We start from the raw sequence: 27,874 nt of genomic DNA on the forward strand, positions 1-27,874 counted from the left end.
CAGGTTAGAGGGTGAGAAAATCTCTGTCTCAGTATCTTCACTCACTGGCCACACAGGGGTTGAAGGCATATATTTAGGACCCATCTTCAGCCTGAAATCCAGGGGAGGACAATCAAGAGACAGGGATGCTCCTGGGAGCAGATCACTGGTATAGTCGCTGGAGACGTGTGAGGAGACTGACACCGCCTCCCCTTCTTCGGAGACGTCATCACCCCTTGACTCGACGACTAGCAGACCAGATGAAGAAGGTGACATTGCTGACCGACTCTGACGTAAGGGAACCAGACACTTCTTGTCACTTGATTGTTTCAAGCGCGGTGCCCTACTAGGTTTCCAGACATGGACGGGTACTAGAATCTCTGGATCAGAATGACCCATGGGCATACCAGTCAGCAGATGGAAGATGAACTTCTTCATGTATAAAGCTCCGACCTGGAGCTGTAGTTGTCCCTGCAGGACTAGACTGTTTTCCAACAGGGCTCGGCCACCTCGAGACAACGCCCACGTCGGCTTCGAGAGCTGTATGACAGAGACGACACACTGACTCCGTATGGCTGGCGGTTTATACACACCAAAGCTCCCAGAAGGCAGAGAAACAGTCATTGGCTTCACAGAACAGAGACCGTCGGGATGTTCCTTCATGAGACCAGATTGCGGCTGTAAGCTTGCCAGCCGCTTTTTCTTAGACCTCTTGGACCTTACACGGGAGGCCGCCTTAGCAGACTGAGGAACAGGAGTGTCAGGGACGGTCACAGACGGATGAGAGGATTCACCCATAGGTTCCTCTTGTCTGGCCTGTATCTGGAAGCTTGAAGAGGAAGACTTTTCAAGAGCAGCTGGACGAGGCACGTCGAACACTTTACGGAAGGCCACCAGGAAGGCCCCCAGGCTCATGACGACAGGGTCCCCTGCTTCCCAAAGGGGACAATCCATATCAAGGCATCACCAGCTAGGTAGGACATGATGTATCCCACCTTGACCCGGTCAGAGGGGAAACAAGCTGCATTCTGCAGGATGTAGTGCAGGCATTTCTTCAGGAACCCTTGGCACTCTTTAGGGTCCCCATAGAACCTAGGCAGATCTGCTGGGTTGTGCTCTTCATAGGCCAGGAGCTGATTGTAGAGGGCATTGGAGACGATGATTGGTTCAGAGGTCTCCACAATCGGAACCACGCAGAACGGAACAAATTCCTCTGGTTGCTCATACTGGTGGAACACAGGTTCATGACGCTCTGCGAGCGTAAGGACATGGGACTCAGCGGGGACCATGGCCTGAGCAAACTGTCACGCTCGCGCCTTGGCTGAATGGCGCGAGCCGGGGGGTTGTGGCCCCACTGTGCCACAAACCAGACTACCCTGGAAGGGGCGTAACTACGGCAGCTTCCTTGGTCTTCACTGGAGCCTCTGATGGTGAGGTCAGGCTTGTGCGGCAGGTAGCTGCCGGGTGCCACTCCAGGGTGGTGTCTGGCTGTGGCTGCTGATCCCACTCGGGAACAGGACACCTTGACAGAGGCTATAGACAGGCAGGCAGGTGGACACGGCAGGCACGGCTTGGAGACACAGGACAGGCGGGCACGGCTTGGAGACACAGGACAGGCGGGCACGGCTTGGAGACACAGGACAGGCGGGCACGGCTTGGAGACACAGGACAGGCGGGCATGGCTTGGAGACACAGGACAGGCGGGCACGGCTTGGAGACACAGGACAGGCGGGCACGGCTTGGAGACACAGGACAGGCGGGCACGGCTTGGAGACACAGGACAGGCGGGCACGGCTTGGAGACACAGGACAGGCGGGCACGGCTTGGAGACACAGGACAGATTGGCGTGGTATGAAAAGGAGCAGGTAGGGACCTGTTCACACAGCAGGTGTAGGCAGGAGGGAGTAGTGCATTCTGGAACAAGATCTGGACCTGTTCACACAGGAGGTGTAGGCAGGAGGGAGTGGTGTAAGCTGGAACAGGATCTGGACCTGTTCACACAGGAGGTACAGGTATGGATATAGGCAGGAAGGAATGGAGTATGAAGGAACAGATTTGGGCCTGTTCACACAGGAGGTGCAGGTAGACAGAGCCGCAGGAGTGCGGAGCAGGCAGACAGAGCCGCAGGAGTGCGGAGCAGGCAGACAGAGCCGCAGGAGTGCGGAGCAGGCAGAGGCGCAGGAGTGCGGAGCAGGCAGAGCCGCAGGAGTGCGGAGCAGGCAGAGCCGCAGGAGTGCGGAGCAGGCAGAGCCGCAGGAGTGCGGAGCAGGCAGAGCAGCTAGGGAGCTGTGCAGACAGAGCTGCGAGCGTGCAGATGCACAGATAAAGTGGATTATCTTATCTTATCTTAGTCTCATACTTCAAAATTTTGGTGGTAAATCAATTCCCCATTGTTAGGTTGTGTATGTTTTGATTTATGACTTTGGACGGCTCAGTCCACATACGCTTTCCAGACGCCAGCCATTTAACATTTCCACTGGCCATCCAGACTCTCTACTTTGTCCTTCTTTTGGCTACCATTGCAAGGATTTATTTATTTCAGTAAACGAGATTTTTCTGATGAAGGTCCTATGCTGGACCGAAAACGTTTAAACCTTTCTGTCTGGATGCACAAAATAAAAGTGTCTGAATATTTCACATATTGACTGCAAAGATTTTTGTCATTTTTTGATTGATGGGTTGGATACCCGACTTGAGCACCAACAACCAAGCTATTCCTGAGTGCCGTGCTCTCTTTATAGGATTGATTTGACTTATGTAACATCAATTGGGTGATAATTATTCACACCTATTTGCTTCACAATATATTCATCTTTTTCTTCAAGGCTTCGGAATATAATGTTGTAAAAGTGAAAGCAAATTGGTGAAGAGAGTTTTAACTCAAATGTGAAACTAATTGTCATCTTTACTATTTCTCCATTCCGTGTGCGGCTAACCACCTCATTGATCTTATTGAGTTTCTTTGGCAGGAAAACAACAGCTCCATCAATACCATGTGTTTTTCCTATTAATTCATCATGCTGGTAAAGCAGAGGTGAGATTAGGGATCTAAATTACATTTGTGGACTGTAGTAAAAATGACACTGTGCAAGACCCACTAGGGTCTAGCTACCAATTTGACATACCATATATACTCGAGTATAAGCCGACCTGAGCATCACCCGAGGCCCCTAATTTCGTCACAAAAAACTAGGAAAACTTATTGACTTGAGTATAAGCCGAGGGTGGAAAATGCAGCAGCTACTGGTAAATTTCAAAAATAAAAATAGATACTAATAAAAGTAAAATGGTGGCCCCATAAGATGCTCCATATTAATATATGCCCCATATAATGCTGCACAAAGGTTAATGGTGGCCCTATAAGATGCTCCATATTAACCCCTTTCTGTCATATGATGTACTATCCCGTCCATGTGACCTGGGACTTAATTCCCATGGACGGGATAGTACGTCATAGCGATCAGCAGCGCTCACGGGGGGAGCGCCGCTGATAGTGGCCGGGTCTCAGCTGATTATCACAGCTGACACCCGGCACTATGTGCCAGAGGCGGTCACGGACTGCCCCCGGCACATTAACCCCTGGCACACTGCGATCAAACATGGGCATAGGGAAGAATCACGCAGGGAACAGTGCAGGCCCCCGGATCCAAGATGGCCGCGGGGGCCTTCGGGGTCCTGCAGGGAGGTGGATTTCTCAGTACCTGCTGAGATTAGGCGTTGAGAAAGCCTCCTGCAGTACATGTCAGATCGCTGATCTTACACAGTGCACTGCAAAGTGTCAGATCAGTGATCTGACACTTTACAGCAGAGGTCTCAAACTCGGCAGAATAAATGTGCCGCACATAAAAAAAATTTGAGCTGGCGGGCGCCATTCCTTTCAAACTTAATACACCTCGTACACACACGGCTCCGCTCCATCCACCTCATACATACGTGGCTCCACTCCGTACACCTCGTACACATGCGACTCCGCTCCGTACGCCTCGTTACTGTAGCCATTATCAAAGTGATCAGACCCATAGAAAACCTTGAAATAATCTTAAGCCAACCTGTTAATAATCATATCAAATTATAGATGCCGATACAGTTGAAAGCAGTAATGAAGGAGAGAGCATCATGTGATGGGGGGACTGCACTATACTTTGGTGTGTGTGTGGGGTTGACTGCACTATACTGTGTTGTCTGCACTATACTGTGTGTAGGGGGCTGCACTATACTGTGTTGAGTATGTCTGCTGCACTATAATGTGTATGGGGGGACTGCACTATACTTTGGTGTGTGTTTGTCTGCTGTACTATACTGTGTGTGGGGGACTGCACTATACTGTGTTGTCTGCATTATACTGTGTGTGGGGAGAATGCACTATACTGTTTTTTTGTGTGTCTGCACTATTCTGTGTGTGTGGGGGGACTGCACTATACTTTGTATGTGTGGGGGCTGCATTAAACTGTGTGTGGGGGCTGCATTATACTGTGTGGGGGGCTGCATTATACTGTGTGTGGGGGCTGCACTATACTTTGTGTGTGTTTGTGGGGGGATGAATTATACTGTGTGTGTGGGCTGCATTATACTCTGAGGGGGCTGCTTTATACTCAGGGGGTCTACATTATACTGTGTGTGTGGGGGGCTGTATTATAATCTGAAAGGGCTGCATTATACTCTGAGGGAGCTGCATTATTCTCTGAAGGGGCTGCATAATACTGTGGGTGTGGGTTCTGCATTATACTGTGTGTGAGGGCTGCACTATGTGTGTGTGTGTGTTTGTGGGGGGCCGCATTATACTCTGAGGGGCTGCTTTATACTCTGAGGGGGGTTGCAGTATACTCTATCAAGGACCATGGGAGCGCATTTTACTATATGTACTATATGGGACCTGCATTATACAGTATCAAGGACTATCTGCACCAATCATTCTCCCTCAGCCAGAGTAAGGGTAGGTGCATACGGTCAGTAAATGATGTGGGTTGGATGCTGCGTACCTGTGCAGCATCCAGATGTTACAGCATAGCGGATGGGATTTCAAGAAATCCCATGCCTACTGTGCGTGCACCGATGCCCGCGGATCACCCAGAGATGGACATGTGGCGTGTCTCTCCAGTTCGCAGCATGTCTATTTATCTTGCAGAGACACAAGCCTCCGTAAGATAAATCTCACCCGTACAATGTATTTGAAGGTTTAATTCCGCACAGTTCAATGGACACATTCAGAATCACCTGCATTCAATAGCTGGCAACACTATGGACGTAGCGGACATGCGCTGCATACAAATCGCTGCCAATTACTGAACGTGTGCAGATACCCTAAAAATTCCAGGAAACAAGCGTTGAATGACTTCAATATTGTCGATCGGGCTCGTTTAGCGGCCTGAACTCAGCGCAAGTAAATACAACAGAAATGTTTCTGAGTGATGGAGCGATATGTGAGCATTTGCAGACCCACTTTAAGCTTTTGCCAAGGGCCCCACTTTGTCTAAAACCGACCCTGCATGGCGGACGCATCCCTCAAAGATCAACCCAACCCACCTCGTCAAGGAATCTCTGAAAAGGGACATCTCATTTGGTGTAAAGTTCATTAATAAAACCTAGTTGATAAAATGATTTTTAGCCCCAAATACATGAATTTTAAGGAAAAAATACCCATATCCCAACAGTAGAAAAGTGAAGGGTATATGTCAAAGACTGAAATAAAAAAAAAAATTGAGAGTTAAAAAAAATTGGGGGCAATAAATATTATAATATGATTACACAGACAATATTTGTCACAGTACGTACAGGTATAAATGTGAAACTATCACATTTTCTGCTTTTATTTTTAAGAAAGTTTTTTGCATTCAGGAAACTTTCTGATGTTCTATTCTCTTTAGATTTATTTGTGAGAATACTGACGATCTGCTGACAAAACCGTTCACTGGTGGTATTGATGATGATGGTAGTGATGATCTCACTGGTGGTAATGATGATGATGGTAGTGATGAGCTCACTGGTGGTAATGATGATGATGGTAGTGATGATCTCACTGGTGGTAATGATGATATTGTTGATGTTGTCCATCTTGAACTGTCCTCCCACCTCTCCTCCTGCTCCCTCTTTGACCGCTTACAATCAGGCTTCCGACTGCACCACTCAACTGAAACTGCCATAACTAAAGTCACCAACGACCTTCTAACCGCCAAGAGCAAGCGACAATACTCAGTCCTTCTTCTCCTGGACCTGTCTTCTGCCTTCGACACTGTGGACCATTCCCTCCTGCTCCAGATTCTCTCATCTCTGGGCATCACAGGCTTGGCCCTATCCTGGATCTCATCATATCTAACAGACTGATCATTCTGTGTCTCCCTCTCCCACACCACCTCCTCACCTTTCCCATTCTCTGTCAGTGTTCCTCAAGGCTCAGTTCTAGGACCCCTACTCTTCTCCATCTACAACTTTGGCCTGGGACAGCTCATAGAATTCCACAGCTTGCAGTATCATCTCTATGCCGATGACACGCAGATCCACCTATCTGGACCTGACCTCACCTCCTTACTGACCAAAATCCCACAATGTCTGTCCGCTATTTCAGCTTTCTTCTCTGCTCGCTTTCTAAAACTGAACATGGACAAAACAGAATTCATAATCTTTCCCCCATCTCACTCTACCCCTCCACCAGACTTATCCATCAATGTCAATGGTTGCTCACTTTCCCCAGTCCCGCATGCTCGGTGCCTCGGGGTGATCCTCGACTCTGCCCTCGCTTTCAAGCCACTTATCCAAACCCTAACCTCCTGCTGTCGCAATCTCAAAAATATTTCCCGGATCCGTGCATTCTTGACCATGACACCGCAAAAACACTAGTGCATGCCCTTATCATCTCCGGCCTTGACTACTGCAACCTCCTACTCTCTGGCCTCCCCTCTAGCACTCTGGCACCACTCCAATCCATCCTACATTCTGCTGCACGACTAATCCACCTGTCTCCCCGTTATTCCCCAGCCTCTCCCCTATGCCAAGCCCTTCATTGGCTTCCTATTGTGCAGAGGCTCCAGTTCAAAACCCTAACTATGATATACAAAGCCACCCACAGCCTGTCTCCTCCTTACATCTGTGACATGGTCTCCCGGTACCTACCAGCATGCAACCTTCGATCCTCTCAAGATCTCCTTCTCTACTCTCCTCTTATCTCTTCTTCCCACAACCGCATACAAGACTTCTCCTGTGCTTCCCCGATTCTCTGGAATTCCCTCCCCCTACACATCAGACTCTCGCCTACCATGGAAACCTTCAAAAAGAACCTGAAGACCCAGCTCTTCCGACAAACCTATAACCTGCAGTGACCCACAGTCTACTAATCCGCCGCACAACCAGCTCTACCCTCTCCTAGTGTATCCTCACCCAACCCTGTAGACTGTGAGCCCTTGCGGGCAGGGTCCTCTCTCCTTCTGTACTTATGTGTGTCTTGTACTGCTCATGTTTATTGTACTTGTCTATATTTGCCCCTTTTCACATGTAAAGCGCCATGGATAAATGGCGCTATAAATTGTATAATAATAATAATAATAATAATAATAATAATAATAATAATGTTGTCTATAAATCTTGATTGTATTCTTTCTTCGTCTCTTTCAGCCTTCCACTGACCTTACCCAGTCCACTATTTCCTCTTTTCTGATATTGAAGGGACGCTCTGCGAAAAACAGGAGAAGATAATGTAATTATTTCTTTGGGTGTAATGGAGGAGGCCAACTCAAAATTAGTAAAGGTACTGTCACACTAAGCGATATCGCTAGCAATATCGCTATAACTTGTGACGTTATAGCGATATTGCTAGCGATATCGCTGTGTGTGATACTTACCTACAACCCGCTCCCCCCTGGTTATCGCTGATCGCGCGAGAACGTTCAGGACCGCTTCTCGTCGTCAGCTTCCTGTTGTGATGACGAGCGACGCGTGGAGCCGGGTGGGAGGACGCAGGATCGCCTGGTGTGACAGGTAAGTAGCGACCCCCGTCCCCAGCGATGTCGCTGGTGAGATCTGCCAGTGTGGCAGCTCACTAGCGACCACTTAGCGATGCACCAGCGATCCTGACCGCGTCATATCGCTGGTCGGGATCGCTGGTACATCGCTAAGTGTGACAGTACCTTTAGGCCTCATTCAGATGTTTTGGGGTTGTTTTTGCATGCAAAGAGAAAATTTTCATCCATTTTTGGTCAATGTGTCCGCTTTTTCCATCACGGTACAATCGTTTTTTCCTCTATCCAAAAAATAAGTTCTCCTACCCTTTAAGCAGTAAAAAAAAATATGCAGTTCATTTGCTTTTTTTTTTATAGACCCACATTATTGTACTTACCTGGGTCATCACTTATTATTTCTATCAGCTCATCTTCTTCCTAACCTTTGTTTTGTTACTGAAAATAGGAAATAGAGAAAATCTTTAATCTCCTTATCATGGGCAGGAATTCTAGAAGGAAGCAATGTGCAGAATAATGCATTGTCCAACTCCAGGAAATGCACCCTATTAAGAGCGGTTATAGGAAGCTTCGCCCCCAGCAATTTGCCTCCAGCAGTTCGCCCCAGGTACATTTTGCCCCCAGCATTTGGCCCCCAGGATGTTTCGCCACCGCACATTTCGCCCCCAGCGTTTCGCCCCTGGATGTTTCGCCCCCGGATGTTTCACCTACAGCATTTTGTCCCTGGATGGGTCGCCATCTGATGTTTCGCCCCTAGCATGTTGACCCCTGATGTTTCACCCTCAGCTTTTGGGGTCAACATGCAGGGAACAAAACATATAGGGCTGAACATACCTGAGGGTAAAATATACAGGACCCCAATTGCTGGGGATTCCTGTGGCTGCCTTTTCAGCAGCTCACCCAGTGTCTCATCTGGCTGGCCTTAAAGGAGTATTATCACCCTAGAACACAAAAAAACTGACATACTTACCTGTCACAGCTGCAGCTCCTTGGGTATGGGGCGAAATGTGCGGGGGTGAAATGTGCGGGGTCGAAACACCCTGGGGGCAAAATGCTGGGGGCGAAATGTGCGGGGGCGAACTGCTGGGGGCGAACTGCGGGGGGCGAAACATCCAAATCTCATATAACACAGTCCACATAGTATATAACACAGTCCACATAGTATATAACACAGCCCACATAGTATATAACCCAGCAACATAGTATACTTTATAACACAGTCACATAGTATATAACACAGGCCACATAACATATAACATATCCTATAAAGTATGTAACACAACCACATAGTATATAACACAGTCCACATAGTATATAACACAGTCCACATAGTATATAACACAGCCCACTTAGTATATAACACAGCCACATAGAATATAACACAGCCCACATAGAATATAATACAGCCCACATAATATATAACACAGCCCACATAGTATATAACACAGCCACATAGTATATAACACAGCCCACATAGTATATAACACAGCCACATAGTATATAGCACAATCCACATAGTATATAACACAGCCACCTAGTATATAACACAGCCCACATAGAATATAATACAGCCTACATAGAATATAATACAGCCCACATAGTATATAAACACAGCCACATAGTATATAACACAGCCACATAGTATATAATACAGCCACATAGTATATAACACAGGCCACATAGTATATAACACAGCCCACATAGTATACAACACAGCCACATAGTATAGTGTATAACACAGCCACATAGTATATAACATAGGCCACATAGTATATAACACAGGCCACATAGTATATAACACAGCCAACATAGTATATAACACAGTCCACATAGTATATAACACAGCCCACATAGTATATAACACAGGCCACATAGTATATAACACAGCCCACATAGTATATAACACAGGCCACATAGTATATAACACAGCCCACATAGTATATAACACAGTCCACATAGTACATAACACAGTCCACATAGTATGTAACACAGCCCACATAGTATATAACACAGCCCACATAGTATATAACACAGTCCACATAATATGTAACACAGCCCACATAGTATATAACACAGCCACATAGTATATAACACAGACACATAGTATATAACACAGCCCACATAGTATATAACACAGCCACATAGTATATAACACAGCCACAAAGTATATAACACAGCCACATAGAATATAACACAGCCACATGGTATATAACACAGCCACACAGTATATAACACAGCCCACATAGTATATAACACAGGCCACATAATATATAACACAGTCCACATAGTAAATAACACAGTCCACATAGTATATAACACAGCCAAATAGTATATAACACAGCCACATAGTATATAACACAGCCACATAGAATATAACACAGTCCACATAGAATATAACACAGCCACATGGTATATAACACAGCCACATAGTATATAACACAGCCACATAGTATATAACACAGGCCACATAATATATAACACAGCCCACATAGTAAATAACACAGTCCACATAGTATATAACACAGCCACATAGAATATAACACAGCCACATAGTATATAACACAGGCCACATAATATATAACACAGCCCACATAGTAAATAACACAGTCCACATAGTATATAACACAGCCACATAGAATATAACACAGCCCACATAATATATAACACAGTCCACATCCCCCCCCCCCCGAGAATGGCCCCACAGTCCAGAACTCACTGATATATTAAAAAACTCCACAATTTTCACCTCTCCTCGTGCCATGCGCTGCTCCCGTCTGGCTCCTACATAAACATAAAAAGTACCAGCACAAAGTCAAGAAAATTTCATGTATATAAACTCAGATACATATCAGAAAATACAGAGAAAAAAATGAGTTTACCATATACAACGAAAAATAAGTATTTATTAATACAGAAGTTCATCAATTACATAAATAGTAAAATGTACAATAAAATATATCATATGTCAATTAGTATGTATGAATACACATGATCCACAAGACTGATGGCCACAGACTATGAGCAGAACATAATAGCAGGACAGAGCAAAAAATAACCTATGTCAAACCAATAGTAATAGAAAGAGTTAATGTAAACATCAGGCAGCTGATTCACTCAGTATCAGGAGGCTCATATAGCCAACCATGCAGTGCAATGGTATGCTGAACAAGTGCCCCTAAATCATAAACATCACCATGGTAGTGTGGGAGGAATGGCCCCCGTCGAGTGTCCGGACCGGAACCAAGGGAGCCGTCATCTGGGTTCCGGGGGAAACTGTCCCCGGGGCACAGAGTTCGAGGACAGGCTGTTGTGACAGACAGATGGGCTGGAGGAGGGAACAATATAAAGGAGGCAGGGAATCCCCAGGACGATGAGTGAGCAGACTGTGACAGAGGCAGCAGGAGACTGTGGGAGCGACTGCAAGATAGAGCGACCTACCAGTGCCAGGGAAGATGCCGACTGAGGACTCCAGAGGGACGGTGGCAGGGCGATCATCCGAGATTTGCTGCCCCGCTCCAGCCCGCGGCTGCAGCCTACCCGCGGTCGCCCGCGGCCGCTGCCATCTCGCTCCACCCCGCGGCAGCGACCTGTTCCCCGCCACCCGCAGTCGCCCTGCTCTCACCAGTGTTCGCGGCAAGTACAGTGCCGCCGCCGGCCACCACTGTCCCGCACCGGTTCGCAGCAGGGGCCGAGCCTCTGCTGGCCGTGGACTCCCCGTCGCAGCCGTTAGCTGCGCGGGTGGTCTGTGATTCGCCACCCTACATCGCTGCCACTTGCCCCAGTCTGGGAACTGCGGCCCATCCGTCCAAGGACTCAGCCGGGGCCTGTGGGGCTCCAGTGTCATCAGAGCGCTGGAGCGTGCGAAGACTACGCCAACGCCTCAGCAACTGGGCCCAGCGACTACTACGCCGAAAGACCACCATCCCGAATGGCGAGGGACGCCTGGACGGCTAAGTTGACTATATATTTACGGACCCGTAGTCAGCCATACCGCGGCCCTATAGTGACCGGCTATTGCCGGAAGTAGTCGTGTTCTACCCGTTTGTGTTTGCTTGTTTTAGAGCCCCTGCGAGGGCAACCCGTGTTACTGTGGCACCCCGGAGGCTTCAGTCGCCACAGAGGTACTGCACCTCCTCCTGAGGTGTGGTGCCCCACCATCCAGGTAAGGTGAGAACTCCTGACCACGCTGCAACACTCGCATCCCACACAACATGGTAGTTCAGCAAAGCCACATTGCGGCTCCTTGCTTAGAGGGTAGCAGAGCACCTTTGGTGGTTCCCTGCTTGGAACACGAAACGTGCTGGGAGGCAGGTGGAGTTTAGACTACATAAAGAGCAGGAAGAGTTAGTTAGTCAGTCAGTCAGCGAGAGAGAGAGAGAGTCACTCGGAGAGGAGTGAGGATTCCTGGAAGAGGGATGGAGGAAGGAGTGCTGCAGCTGCCTCAGTGATCTGAGCCAGCTGGCACAGGAAAGGAAAGAAGGAGAAAGACATTGGACTGAAACCTGACCTTCTATGAGAGGAATTAGTACAGAATGAAGGAGAAAAATGGAACAGAGAGGACGTTGGTTAGAGGAGAAACCTGCCTAGAAGTTCTAAACGCAAGGCCGGGGCCCAGTCCCCGAGGTTGTATGGATACTGAAGGCTCTGCAGCAGACACCGGTGGAGTAGTGAGCTACTCCCATCTAAGACTTGGGGGCACAACAGCAACTTGGATAGTGAGCTGGGACTCAGGAGTAAGGCGTCCCCGAAGCAGGCTACAGCTGTCTGCTGTACAAGTAGAGTTCTTGGGAACATCTGTCAGGAGGCACTCCAGTGTAACTCAGTACTAGGAGTACTTCAGTAAAAGGCGCTATAGAGGAGACATTCAGAAAGGTACATGTTGGCGGAGTGTTCGAAGGGAGCATCCTATCTTGCCTGGAGGTTGACTGAGCCCAGGACCCGGAGGACACAGCACGGAGGCAGGCATCTGTGTGAACTGCAGACTGTGAGTAAAGCTTTGGAACTACATGCCCTGGTGTCCTCCACTTATTCCCGCATCACTACACCCTGCAAAGCTACATCTGGGCAACGGCCTCTACACCGCCTGTGCCTCTCCTCCATTGCTACATCTACACTGCCCTGGGACTACGGCTCCACCTGTGGGGAGCTTCACCATCTTGGCTGCAACCCACCACCAGTCCCAGAGGATCTGCATGCAGCGTCGGTCTAACACCTCACTTGCCGAACACCACAGGTGGCGTCACAAACTATTCATAAACTTTATTTCATTGTTCATTCACCCCCTTTTTTGCCATGGAGCCCCAGGGCCACGGACCGGGTCACAGCTTCCGTGACACTCCCATTGAGATCAACGGGCCCGATACCGAGTACCCCGCTAGGCCCTGGTGTCGGCGCTCCATTACCGCTTTTGGTGATCAAGCCGTGACTGAGGAAAGTTCCCTCTAGTTTTATAAAAGTTATTATAGAAAGCACCAAATTGTCTCGCGACTCGTCACTGCATCCTGCGTACCTGCAATTACCACAGTATCAACAATAAATATATTTATGTATACATTACGTATGCAAAGACCGCTACATGACTAAGTAAAGAATGAAGAGGTTAATTACCCATAATGACTGCCCGTGCTGTGACCACGTTCCCCAACGCACGTTTCGCTTGATATTTCGTCGCTTCCTCAGGGGGCTCCTGTCTCAACGGCTGCACTGCCTGGCACACAGTGAGTGCGCGATGACGTCATCACACACCCGCAATGTCAGAAGCAGAGGGGAATGATGGGAGAGGAGGCATCAGCTGACGCTCTCTCCTCCATCATTGCTTTGAACCGGAACCACCATGAGCACCGCAGGAAAGGCTATTAAATGCAAGGCCGCTATTGCCTGGGAACCATGCAAGCCCCTCAGCATTGAAGATATTGAAGTAGCTCCTCCAAAGGCTCATGAAGTCAGAATAAATCGTGCAGAGCTTGCGATGGCCAACACAGTAACATCTGCAAAAAATTAGAGTTTGCATTTGGAGCTCAATCAGGACTGATGGATGATGGTACAAGCAGATTTACCTGTAAAGGGAAAGCGATTTATCATTACTAGTGTTGAGCTTTCCGATACCGCAAGTATCGGGTATCGGCCGATATTAGCTGTATCGGAATTCCGATACTGACTTCCGATACTTTTTTCATATCGGATAACGGAATGGGAAGTTCCCATAATGCTATCAGCCCGCTCGCTTTGATTCAGCCAATGGGAATCCTCAGAAGTGTGGGCACATCCTGTTAGGCATGTAAACTATTGGCATGGCTGTGATTGGCTGCTGAAATGATGTCATGATGCACTATAAAAGCCGCCGCCATTTCTGGTCACTCGGCTGTGAATTCAGTTAGGGACAGGCTGCTGTTGAAGACTGTGAGGGACAGTTAGAAATAGCGATTCTCAAAACAATATTGTGCTTTACCCAGGCTACATAAACCACCACTGTAGCTTTCTTTTCCCTTGCAGCAGTGTTTACAGCTGTCTGCAAGGGCTGTGTGAGTGCAGCTCACGCTGTGGAGTGGGTCCTGCAGCCACGTCTGGTTGTAGGCCGCCCAGCGTGCCTCACTGCTGCCTCATACATATTTTTCTTTTTGAGCTGCTTATTTTTAAAAAATTCTATCTAGTGTGCTTCCATCCGTATCAATATACGTTGGTTGCAAACACTAGTAGTAGACAGCGGAGCCTTTCTGCAGCCTTTCAGTGCTAGTGCCCACTTAGCTGCACTATTCACGGCTGTCTGAGAGGTCTCTGACTGTGTGTGAGTGCAGCTCACGCTGAGTAGTGTGTCCTGCAGCTATGTCTGGTTGTAGGCTGCTCAGCGTGTCACTGCCTCACACATTTTTCTTTTATTGCAGCTCATTTTTTCTCCTATTAGTGTGCATCCATCCGTATCCATATATGGTGGTTGCAAACACTCTAGGAGTACACAGCAGAGCCTTTCTGCAGCCTGTCAGTGCTAGTGCCCACTTAGCTGCACTGTTCACGGCTGTCTGAGAGGTCTCTGACTGTGTGTGAGTGCAGCTCACGCTGAGTAGTGTGTCCTGCAGCTACGTCTGGTTGTAGGCTGCTCAGCGTGCGTCACTGCCTCGCACATATTTTTCTTTAATTGCAGATCATTTTTTCTTCTCCTATTAGTGTGCATCCATCCATATCCATCTACATTGGTTGGTTGCAAACACTATATAGGAGTAGAGGAGCCTTTTTTCTGGCTTGTGCCCTTCAGCTGCAGCCAGATTAGTATTACCCAAATTTTTTGGAGCCTCATCTTTTGCATTGTAGGTTACCTGCCAGCATTGTAATAGCTCCAGAAAGTTGGTGATACTCTCACTTTCAAATATTTGATCACATCATTTTAGTTTTTTTTCCCCCCAAAAAAAACAGCAAAGTTCACCAAACACTACATTTGAAAGTTGTGTAGGCCACATTAGCTCCCATTAAAGTGTAGTCGATACACACACTTCATAAAATTAGTGTTTCTTATACCTGTAACCAGCTGTTCAAGAATAAGCACACTAAGTCCCCCCTTTGTACTTTTCTGCCTATCTTTCTCAGTCTAGCAAGATGAAGAAGGCAGGGAGTAAGGCACGTGGGCGTGGAGTTTCAGCAGGGAGAGGGCGTGGGGATTCTGCAGGGAGAGGACGTGGGGATTCTGCAGGGAGAGGACGTGGGGATTCTGCAGGGAGAGGACGTGGGGATTCTGCAGGGAGAGGACGTGGGGAGTCTGTGCCTGCTGTTGGCACCAGTGAGTCAGCATCCCCCAGTTTTAGCAGGCAACAGTCCTTTATGCGCAGCTTTGTAGGACCTCACCGTACCCCACTGCTGCGGGAGGAACAAATTGAAGCCGTTGTGGGATGGATGCCAGCTAACGCATCGACTTCACTTACTTCCACATCCTCTCAGGACCAGAGCACCGAAGAGCAACCATCTGTCTCTTCACCACCTGCCAAAGTGCCCAGGCAGTCAGAGAGCACTGGACAGGAGCCATCACAGTCTCTACTTCTGTTCTTGGAATATGTTGGTTTGGAAAGAGGGGGCCAGCCAAGCAGCATTCCAGATTGTGAAGAAGAGGGAGTATGCAGTGATGCGCAACTTCTTTGTCCCTCTGAATCTGAAGATGGGGGTGGGCCAGTGCCTATGGTCAGCACACCTCAGTACGCATCAGATGATGACGAGACACAGTTGCCACTTTCTGTTGCGTACGGTGCTGGCGAGACAACCCAGGAGAAGCAGGTGTTTGAAGAGGGGAGTGTAGATGATGAGGTCCTTGACCCATCATGGCGTGAGGAACAGGAAGGTGGTGGGAGCAACTCTGAGGAAGAGATTCCCCGAACGGCCAAAACCGGAGGGAGAGGGAGAGGGGCAGACTTGGTTGCCTGTAGCCTCCACTTCGGCACACGTTAGGAGCATTCCACTTTCAAAAGGCAAAACGGGCGCTCCCAAGACTTGCAGTGCGTGGTCCTTTTTTGACACAGTTGCAGATGACATTTGCTTTGTCAAATGCAAGCTGTGTCATCAGAGAGTCAAAAGAGGGAAAAATGTCAGCAACCTCAATACCACTAATAAGTGGAAACATGTGCGGACCAAGCACGAGGTGGAGTTACACAGACACACTGAAGACGTAGGCCAACGTACAGCACCACCTACCACCTCTTCAGCTCGTGTTGGGGCCTCTTCCTCCAGCTCACACACAGCTGGTTCGGCTTCCTCACAGGATCGCCAAGGAAGAACCTCTGGCACTGTTGTCCGGAGACCCTGTGACATTCCACCCACAGCACCACATTCCAAGTCATCCTCACACTCCCAGGCCACTCGACAGCCATCGGTAGCACAGGCATGGGAGAAAGGTGACCATACTCGGCAAACCATCCCCGAGCACAGGCTCTGAATGCTGGCATTGCCAAACTACTGGCACTTGAAATGCTGTCATTCAGGCTGGTGGAGACTGACACCTTCCGGGACTTCATGGCATTGGCGGACCCACAATACACGGTGCCCAGCCGCTTTTATTTCAGCAGGCGAGCCGTCCCTGCCCTGCAGAAACATGTGGAGGCAAACATAAAACATGCGCTACTAAACGCCGTCAGTAGCAAGGTCCACCTGACCACCGATGCGTGGACCAGTAACCATGGACAGGGACACGATACCTTTCCCTCACTGCCCATTGGGTCAATGTTGCTGAGCCGGGTACAGATCTGGAGAGTGGCGCTGTACGTGATCTGCCAATTCCACGGATTGCAGGAATCCAGTCTGTACACATTGACTCCTCCTCCTACTCAAGTTCCTCTGAAACAGCGCAGCAGGAGCCTGTTATGACCGATATGAGCACAGCCGTGGCCAAACGTCAACAGGCCATACTGAAATTAATTTCTTTGGGGAATCGAAGCCACACAGCGCAGGAGCTCTGGAATGCCATCAAGCAGGAGAGCGACGTGTGGTTTCTGCCAGCGAATCTCCAGCCGGGCTTGGTAGTGTGTGACAATGGCCGAAATCTGGTGGCAGCTCTTGGCCTTTGCAACCTCACTCACATCCCATGTCTGGCACATGTGCTCAACTTGGTCGTGCAGAGCTTTCTGAGCGACTATCCGGATCTTGATGCACTGCTGCACAAGGTCCGCATAGAGTGCGCTCACTTACAGCGTTCCAGCACGGCAAGGTCGCGCCTTGCTGCTCTGCAGCGCCGATTACGCCTTCCGGAACATCGCATCATATGTGACTTACCCACCAGGTGGAATTCTACGTTACATATGTTGGAGCGGTTGTGTGAGCAGCAGGCAGCAATCATGGAGAACCAGCTGCATCAGGCGCAAACAAGTCGCACTGTGCGCCGGTCACACTTCAGCACCACTGACTGGGCCTCTATGAAGGACATCTGCCTCGTTTTGCGTGCCTTCGATGATTCCACGCGGATGGCGAGTGCAGATGATGCACTAGTCAGCATGACTGTCCCCCTTATCTGTCTGCTTCAAAAAACACTGCAAGCACTAAGGGATGAGGTTTTGGAAGAGGTGGAGGATGAGGAGTCCCAAATGCCATCTGCTACTGGACAGTCTGCGCTACGTGCTTCCTCACAAAGGCCTAGGCAGGGGACACTTTGTGAGGCGGATGAGGAGGAGTCGATGGAGGAGGAAGACATCTCTCCAGAGGAGGGAGGTACACAAAGCTCTAGTCAGTATGTACAGCGAGGGTGGGGTGATGCAGAGCAGGCAGAGATCACGCCTCAAGCAGGGGACAGCGGTTCTTTGGCAGTTGGGAGTCTTCAGCACATGGTTGACTTCATGCTGCAGTGCCTGAGAAACGACCGTCGCATCGCCCACATTCTCTATACGGCTGATTATTGGGTGTACACCCTCCTAGATCCTCGCTACCGGGACAACTTGCAAACCCTCACACCAACGTTGAACCGGGAGTGTAAACTGCGGGAGTACCAAGACACACTGGTGCAGTCCATCATGTTTTCCATTCCACCCGACAGCAGTGGAGCTAGTGCTTTACAAAGCACCTCTGTGCGTTAAGCCAGTGGAGGAAACTCGGCACAAAGAGGGAGCAGAGGCAGCGCCTCAGCACAAGGCAAGACCACTATGGCCCAAATGTGGCAAAGTTTTGTGTGTCCGCCACAATTGTCTACACCATCACTGACGGCTCCAGTCAGCAGGAGGCAACGTTTCCATCAGATGGTGACAGACTACATGTCTTGCCCTGTGAGTGTACTCCCAGATGGCTCTTCCCCCTTCAAGTTTTGGGTCTCTAAGCTGGATACATGGCCAGAGCTTAGCCAGTATGCATTGGAGGTGCTGGCTTGCCCTGCTGCCAGTGTATTATCGGAACGCGTCTTTAGTGCCGCAGGTGGTGTACTAACAGACCGTCGCACGCGACTTTCTTCCGATAACGTTGAAAAGGCTTACTTTTCTGAAAATGAACAAGGCCTGGATCTCCCCAGAATTTGCCAGTCCTCTTCCCGACTAAATAATTGGTTGGCAACTGTATCCAGGTCTCCTGTTGTGTTCATGTTTCTACCACCTGAACTATAATCCCTGGGCTTCAACACAGCCAGTTGTCGCTCAGATGTGTCGTCTGCACAGAGAAAAACACTAGCTCCTGTGTTATTGGGGTTCAGTAATGCCAGCTGCTCCCCTGCTGTGTGGACTGCAAAGTCTCCTGCTCCATCCACATTCAAACTACTACTGATTTTTAACCATGCTTCACTTAGGCCTCTGGCTCCACTGTCTCTAGTATTTCCCCTGGCCTCCAACCCCGCCAGTTGCTGCTCTGAAGTGGCGTCTGCACAATCCACACTTCTTCCTGAGTTACTGGGACTCAGTCACGTCAGTTGATCCCCTGATGTGTGTCCGGCAAGGTCTCCTGGTCTGTCCACATTCCCATTACTAGTAGTATGAATGAGGACAGAGCAGGAGACCTTGCCGGACACACATCAGGGGATCAACTGACAGGACTGAGCCCAAGTAACACAGGAACAAGTGTGGATTGTGCTGACGCCACTTCAGAGCTGTCACTTGTGGGGTTGGAGGCCAGGGGAAATACTAGAGACAGTGGAGCCTGAGGCCTAAGTGGAGCACGGTTACAATCAGTAGTAGTCTACAACCTCTATAAAACGTGCTGCAAGTTGGCCTCAGCCTGCTCCATGCTTCATCCAGGGCTCCAACAACGCCAGTTGGTGTTCAGAAGTGCCGTCTTCACAGAACAAAACACACTAGCTCCTGTGTTAGTGGGATTCAGTAATGCCAGCTGTTCCCCTGCTGTGTAGACGGCAAAGTCTCCTGCTCCATCCACATGCCAACAACATCAGACCTCAGCCTGCTCCATGCCTCATCCTGTGCTCCAACAACGCCAGTTGGTGTTCAGAAGTGCCGTTTTCACAGAGCAAAACACACTAGCTCCTGTGTTAGTGGGGTTCAGTAATGCCAGCTGTTCCCCTGCTGTGTAGATGGCAAAGTCTCCTGCTCCATCCACATGCCAACAACATCAGACCTCAGCCTGCTCCATGCCTCATCCTGTGCTCCAACAACGCCAGTTGGTGTTCAGAAGTGCCGTCTTCACAGAGCAAAACACACTAGCTCCTGTGTTAGTGGGGTTCAGTAATGCCAGCTGTTTCCCTGCTGTGTGAATGGCAATGTCTCCTGCTGCCTCCAAACTCACACTGCAACGCATTTTCTCCTCGCTCCAAGTAGGCCTCAGCCTGCTCGGAGCATTGATCCTGGGCTACAACACAGCCAGTTGTAGCTTGGAAGTGCTGTCCGCACAGATTCAAACACTCGCTCCTGTGTCTGTGGGGTTCAGTAACGCCTGCTGTTCCCCTGCTATGTGGATGGCAAAGTCTCCTGCTGCCTCCAAAATCACACTACTACTGATTTTCCACCGTGCTCCACTTAGGCCTCTGGCTCTACTGTCTCTAGTATTTCCCCTGGCCTCCAACCCCGCCAGTCGCTGCTCTGAAGTGGCGTGTGCACAGTCCACACTTGTTCCTGTGTTACTGTGGCTCAGGCACGTCAGTTGATTCACTGATGTGTGTCCGGCAATGTCTGCCGCTCTGTCCCCATTCCCATTACTAGTAGTCGGAATGTGGACAGAGCAGGAGACCTTGCCGGACACACATCAGTGGATCAACTGACGTGACTGAGCCCCAGTCACACAGGAACAAGTGTGGATTGTGCACACGCCATTTCAGAGCGGCGACTGGCGGGGTTGTAGGCCAGGGGAAATACTAGAGACAGTAGAACCAGAGGCCCAAGTGGAGCCCGGTTAAAATCAGTAGTTGTGTACAACCAATATAAAACTAGCTCGAAGTAGGCCTCAGCCTGCTGCATGATTGACCCCTGGGCTCCAACATCGCCAGTTGCAGCTCAGAAGTGTCTTTTGCACGGGTACTCCCTCCTGCTCAGCCTGGTTCCAGCACCGTCAGCTGGTTCCCGGCAGAGCCTTTGGCCTAGGTGCCTCCTTCTTGGTATCCGAGTTCCAGCAACGTCTGCTGGTCCTTGGTAGTGCTTTTTAGCACAGGTACCTCCTGCTTAGAAACCGTGTTCCAGCACCGTCAGCTGGTCCACGGTTGTGCCATTGGCTCTTGTTCCTTGTGCTGCCCCTCTGAGTTCCAGCACCGTCAGCTGGTTCTCGGTAGTTCCATTGACTCTTGTAGCTTCTGCTACCCATCCGGGTTCCAGCACCGTCAGCTGGTTCTCGGCAGTGTCTTTGGCACGGGTACTCCCTCCTGCCCAGCCTGGTTCCAGCACGCCTGTTTCCGGGTAGTGTCAATGTAACTTTGCCACCGATACGTTGTCCTGTCGTGTTGCGGTCGGGTTTGCCGAGTCTATGGTGCCTGCAGTTTTGGTGCTTTCTATGTGGGCTGCGGGTTCTGGTAATAAAGGCTGGTTCTGTAGTGCCAATAGGACAAGCACCCCCTGTTGGACTGTGGGTTTCGGAAACTGCGTCCTGCTCGCGGCCTTGCAACTTTGTTGATCATGGGTACCTTCTGCTACCCATCCGGGTTCCAGCACCGTCTGCTGGTTCCCGGCAGAGCCTTTGGCATTGTTGCCTCCTTGTCGGTATCCGAGTTCCAGCAACGTCTGCTGGTTCTTGGTAGTGCTTTGCAGCACAGGTAACTCCAGCTTAGAAACCGTGTTCCAGCACCGTCAGTTGGTCCACGGTTGTGCCATTGGCTCTTGTTCCTTCTGCTGCCCCTCTGGGTTCCAGCACCGTCAGCTGGTTCTCGGTAGTTCCATTGACTCTTGTAGCTTCTGCTACCCATCCGGGTTCCAGCACCGTCAGCTGGTTCTCGGCAGTGTCTTTGGCACGGGTACTCCCTCCTGCCCAGCCTGGTTCCAGCACGCCTGTTTCCGGGTAGTGTCAACGTAACTTTGCCACCGATACGTTGTCCTGTCGTGTTGCGGTCGGGTTTGCCGAGTCTATGGTGCCTGCAGTTTTGGTGCTTTCTATGTGGGCTGCGGGTTCTGGTAATAAAGGCTGGTTCTGTAGTGCCAATAGGACAAGCACCCCCTGTTGGACTGTGGGTTTCGGAAACTGCGTCCTGCTCGCGGCCTTGCAACTTTGTTGATCATGGGTACCTTCTGCTGCCCATCCGGGTTCCAGCACCGTCTGCTGGTTCCCGGCAGAGCCTTTGGCATTGTTGCCTCCTTGTCGGTATCCGAGTTCCAGCAATGTCTGCTGGTTCTTGGTAGTGCTTTTCAGCACAGGTAACTCCTGCTTAGAAACCGTGTCCCAGCACCGTCAGTTGGTCCACGGTTGTGCCATTGGCTCTTGTTCCTTCTGCTGCCCCTCTGGGTTCCAGCACCGTCAGCTGGTTCTCGGTAGTTCCATTGACTCTTGTAGCTTCTGCTACCCATCCGGGTTCCAGCACCGTCAGCTGGTTCTCGGCAGTGTCTTTGGCACGGGTGCTCCCTCCTGCCCAGCCTGGTTCCAGCATGCCTGCTGTTTCCGGGTAGTGTCAACGTAACTTTGCCACCGATACGTTGTCCTGTCGTGTTGCGGTCGGGTTTGTCAAGTCAATGGTGCCTGCAGTTTTGGTGCTTTCTATGTGGGCTGCGGGTTCTGGTAATAAAGGCTGGTTCTGTAGTGCCAATAGGACAAGCACCCCCTGTTGGACTGTGGGTTTCGGAAACTGCGTCCTGCTCGCGGCCTTGCAACTTTGTTGATCATGGGTACCTTCTGCTACCAATCCGGGTTTCAGCACCGTCTGCTGGTTCCCGGCAGAGCCTTTGGCATTGTTGCCTCCTTGTCGGTATCCGAGTTCCAGCAACGTCTGCTGGTTCTTGGTAGTGCTTTTTAGCACATGTAACTCCTGCTTAGAAACCGTGTTCCAGCACCGTCAGCTGGTCCACGGTTGGGCCATTGGCTCTTGTTCCTTCTGCTGCCCCTCCTGGTTCCAGCACCGTCAGCTGGTTCTCGGTAGTTCCATTGAGTATTGTAGCTTCTGCTACCCATCCGGGTTCCAGCACCGTCAGCTGGTTCTCGGCAGTGTCTTTGGCACGGGTACTCCCTCCTGCCCAGCCTTGTTACAGCACGCCTGCTGTTTCCGGGTAGTGTCAACGTCACTTTGCCACCGATACGTTGTCCTGTCGTGTTGCGGTAGGGTTAGCCGAGTCTATGGTGCCTGCAGTTTCGGTGCTTCCTATTTGGGCTGCGGGTTCTGGTAAAAAAGGCTGGTTCCATAGTGCCAATAGGACAAGCACCCCCTGTAGGACTGTGGGTTTCGGTAACTTCGGCCTGCTCGCGGATGCAAAACTTTGTTAATCATGGGTACCTTCTGCTACCCATCCGGGTTCCAGCAACGTCAGCTGGTTCCCGGCAGAGCCTTTGGCCTAGGTGCCTCCTTGTCGGTATCCGAGTTCCAGCAACGTCTGCTGGTCCTTGGTAGTGCTTTGGAGCACAGGTACCTCCTGCTTAGTAACGGTGTTCCAGCACCGTCAGCTGTTCCACGGTTGTCCCATTGGCTCTTGTTCCTTCTGCTACCCATCCGGGTTCCAGCACCGTCAGCTGGTTTTCGGCAGTGCCTTTGGCCTAGGTGCCTCCTTTTTGGTATCCGAGTTCCAGCAACGTCTGCTGGTCCTTGGTAGTGCTTTGGAGCACAGGTACCTCCTGCTTAGTAACTGTGTTCCAGCACAGTCAGCAGGTCCACGGTTGCGCCATTGGCTCTTGTTCATTCTGCTGCCACTTCGGGTTCCAGTACCGTCAGCTTGTTTTCGACAGTTCCTCAGCCTTCTTGTAACTTCTGCTACTTTTCCAAGTTCAAGCTTGTGGAAATGGTTTTTGATTCTCACTCTGGATCTCCATGAAAATGACCCTGAAGACAAATACCCTGAAGACCACACAGAAGAATACCTAAAAGATGACCCTGAAGAAGATGACCAAGAGGACAAAGAACAGGAAGACAACCACCAAGATGCAGAACAACAAGAGACAGAAGACCAAGAAGCATAAAAAACAAAAGCAGAAGAACATTAAGCATAAGACTAAAAATCTGAGCAAAGGATATTATCAAATTTATTAGCAGAAGAAGACTAAGCAGTGTATGGGGGGGTGTTATGAAAGAGTCACCGAAGGAGGAAAAAACAAAAATACAAGCCAAGTCCAGAAAAACTGGAGAGGTTGGTAGCTATCGGATTGCAGACCCCTGATCCTATCCACAACAACTAACAGTAGCCGTGGGGGGTTCCTACGATGCCCTAGACCCCTCGATCACAGCCAGAGAACAAAATAGGCCTAAAGAAAGAAAGGTGAAATCTAAACTGCCCCAGAGCAGACCCCAAAGCAATAGGCAGCCCCCAACAAATAATGACGGTGAAGCAAGATGAAAACACTAACACAGATAGAAAGATAGGTTGAGCAAACGATGGGGCATAAGCTAACTAAAAAGGACAGGATAGAAAAGCTGCTGTCTGCAATCCGTAAAAAACCCTACCAAAAACCCTACCAAAAAATGTCCCAACCGTCTGATAGGAAAAACAGGCCCTGAAGTCGCTATATCAGCACTCAGGTAAATTCTGAAGACAGAGCCAAGAGACAAAAATGGAACTCAGCACACCCCCGACCGGGGATGGCTGAACTCCAAAAAACAAGGTAAACAAAACAAAACTAATAAGTTCAATAGCAGAGCAAAAATTTATCTTTGGGAAGCAGGAATCAGACTGGTCTCCAAGAATCCAGCAGAGAAATCACCAGCGACTCAGAAGGGCGTCGGCTGCCTTATATCCAGTCAGAATTTCCTGTTACCCAGTCATCATCTACCAGAACAAGTTTTTGGTAATCAGCCTCACTACCTTCCTTCACCAGAAGAGGGAGTTCATCAGACAGCGACGGTGAAGGGGAAAATGAACTCACAACAGGGGTGTGTCCGTTCCTCCTCGTGGTGCCCCTGGAAAAGGCCTGCTGCTGCAGGACAAACTGAACGCGGACAAATCCTGTTGTAAATCTTTTGTGACAGGCTGAACGGAAGGTGTAATCTTCAAACTTTTATAGATAACAACTACAGGAATGCCTGACACAAATAAGAATATGATGAAGAAGAATAGGAAGAAGATGAAGAAGTAGAATATGATGAAGAATAATAGTTGAATAAGAAGAATATGAAGAATGTAAAAAAAAAAAAGAAAAAGAAGAAAAAAATGAAGAAAAAGAAGAAGAAGTTGATGAAAAAGATGCTGCTGCTGAGGATCATGAAGGAGAAAGTGTGGGAGAAGTAAAAAAGAAGGTAAAGAGCATGGAAGTAGTGAAACATACATATCTGACAAAAAATTAAAGACTTTAACATAGTCAATATCTTTGTAACTACGAACGTCTTTAAAAAAAAAAAAAATCCTGCTATTCCATTTGATTGGGCTAAACCTCTATGGCTTTAATGTCTCCTACACCTCCCGCAATACATTCTACATTATTATTAGTTGTTTTTCTTCATGTAGAATTAACCTACAGGGAAAGAAAGGGTTTGTTTTAATTCCGATATTTCTGTTCCATTGACTTGAATGGGACTTCCGGGATCGGAATCTGCGATACCCGATACTTTTTTTTAGATCGGCCGATCCATTCCGATACGATATTTTTCAGTATCGGGTGGTATAGCTCAACACTAATCATTACGCATGCACAAGTACATTTACTGAATACACAGTGGTGTCTGACATTTGCGTTGCCAAAGTGGATCTGTGGCGCCCCTGAGGCTCAGTCGCCACAGAGGTACTGCACCTTCTCCTAAGGTGTAGTGCCCCACCACCTAGGTAAGTAGGGAACTCCTTTCCACACTCCAACACCTGCACCCCACACACAGGATAGTTCAGCAGGACCACATTGCGGCTCCATGCTTAGAGGGTAGCAGCGCACCTTTCGTGGGTCCTTGCTTCGTAACACGAGATGTGCTGGGAGGTGGGTGGAGTTGAGATATATAAAAGGTTGGGAAGGTTTAGAATTACAGATCAGTCTGGAGGTTCAGTCTGACAGAGGGTCAGAAAGGAAGGAAGGGAGCCAGTCGGGAGGCGTGGGGATCCCTGGAAGAAGGGATGGAGGAAGGAGTGCTGCAGCTGCCTCAGTGACCTGAGCCATCTGGCACGGAAAAGGAATAGAAGGAGAAAGACGTAGAACTGCAACCTAAGCTTCCATAAGAGAGAGAAGAAACAGTGCGGAACGAAGGAGTAGTAGAACAGAGAGGAGTTGTGGGTTGGAAGAGGAACCCTGCCTATAGGTTCTCAGCGCAAGGCCAGGGACCGGTCCCCGAGGTTGTATGGACACTTATGGTTCTGCAGCAGACACCGGTGGAGTAGTTGGCTGTAAATGCTCTACTCTCATCTAAGACTTGGGGCACAACAGCAACTGAATAGAGAGCCAGGACTCCGGAGAAGGGAGTCCCCAAGAGAGGCTACAGCTGTCTGCCATACGAGTAGAGTTGTTAGGAACATCTGACAGGAGGAACTTCAGAGTACCACGGTGCTCGAGCTCTTCACACTAAAAGGCGCAATAGAGGAGTCGTTCAGGAAAGGTACATGTTGGCGGAGTGTTGGAGAGGATAATCCTGACTAGCCCGGGAGGTTGATTGAGTCTCTACCCCGGAGTCAGGCACCAGTGTGTACCATGAACTGTGAGTAAAGCTTTGGAACTGCAAGCCCTGGTGTCTTCCATTCATTTGTGCGCCAACACTGTCAGCACCGCTACATCTGGCTACCAACATTCCTCACACCGCCTACGCCTATACACTGTCCTGGGGTTACAGCTTCACCTGTGGGGAGCTACACCATCTATGCTGCAACACACCATCAGCCCCAGAGGATCTGCACGCAGCGTTGGCTTACCATCTTGCTTGCCAAACACCACAGGTGGCGTCACAAACTATCACATAAACTATATTACAAACCACCATTGATTTGGGCGCCCAGGGCCACGGACCGGGTCACAGCTGCTGTGACTTATCCCACTTACATTGGCCCGGTACCGAGTACCCCACAGCCCTTGGAGGGCGACCCAGATGCCCGTGCCCTTGTTGAAGTTTGTCTTATAGGCTGTGGATTTGCTACTGGATATGGTGCAGCTGTCAACACTGCTAAGGTGACCAAGCGCTCTAGTTGTGCTGTTTTTGGCTTGGGAGGAGTTGGTTGTTCAGCAATTGTAGGATGCAAGCGCTACACGAATCATTGGCGTAGGTTCACATAAGGATAAGTATCCAAAAGCCCTACAACTGGGAGCCACTGAGTGCCTAAACCCAAAGGATTATGATAAACCCATCCATGAGGTCATTACAGAGCTAACTAACGGAGGAGTGGATTTTGCCATTGAATGTGCAGGACGCACTGAAACCATGCTGACTGCTCTCCAGTGTACTTACTGTGGAAATGGTGTTGCTGTTGTGTTGGGTGTGGCATCTCCCAAGGACACACTTTGTTTGCATCCAGGTTTGCTTGTCACAGGGCGTACCTTGAAAGGATCTATATTTGGAGGCTACAAGGGTTCTGATATCCCAAAACTGGTTACAGATTATATGAACAAAAGGAACAATCTGGAACATTTAGTAAGCAAGAAGCTAGCCCTGGAAAAAATCAATGAAGCATTTGAACTGCTTAGCAGTGGGGCAGGAGCTCGGAGTATTGTGATATTCTAATCGTACTGCAAGTGAAAATATGGAAGTAGACCATGGAGCTGTCCTTGTAGAAATGCACTTTACAGCTTCTGATTAATCATATCTTATATGCATACATTCTCCTATCTGATTGGTGTATGATTTTTTTGTTCACAGTGATAGAATCCACTTAAGAATTTCGGCATTTGCTTTGGTTCAACTTCTATACTAATGCAGACACCGGTATAGTTCAATGTGGCGGCGGTGGGGGGAGTCGCCACTAGCGGCAGGTGGGCCCCCCCGCCTCACGGGCCCCCCCGCCTCACGGGCCCCATAGCGGATGTGTGATGTGCCGCTA

The 27,874-nt window shown here is 49.4% G+C and overlaps 1 pseudogene; it reads left to right on the plus strand.

Moving 5' to 3' along the window:
* The first annotated feature begins 239 nt into the window (after positions 1 to 239).
* Positions 240 to 27,558, plus strand: LOC141088156 (NADP-dependent alcohol dehydrogenase-like; annotated as a pseudogene).
* The last annotated feature ends 316 nt before the right edge of the window (positions 27,559 to 27,874 follow it).

The sequence above is a fragment of the Dendrobates tinctorius genome, unplaced genomic scaffold (assembly GCF_039654945.1).
Source record: "Dendrobates tinctorius isolate UK_male_01 unplaced genomic scaffold, ASM3965494v1 ptg000038l, whole genome shotgun sequence".
Taxonomy (NCBI): Eukaryota; Metazoa; Chordata; class Amphibia; order Anura; family Dendrobatidae; genus Dendrobates; species Dendrobates tinctorius.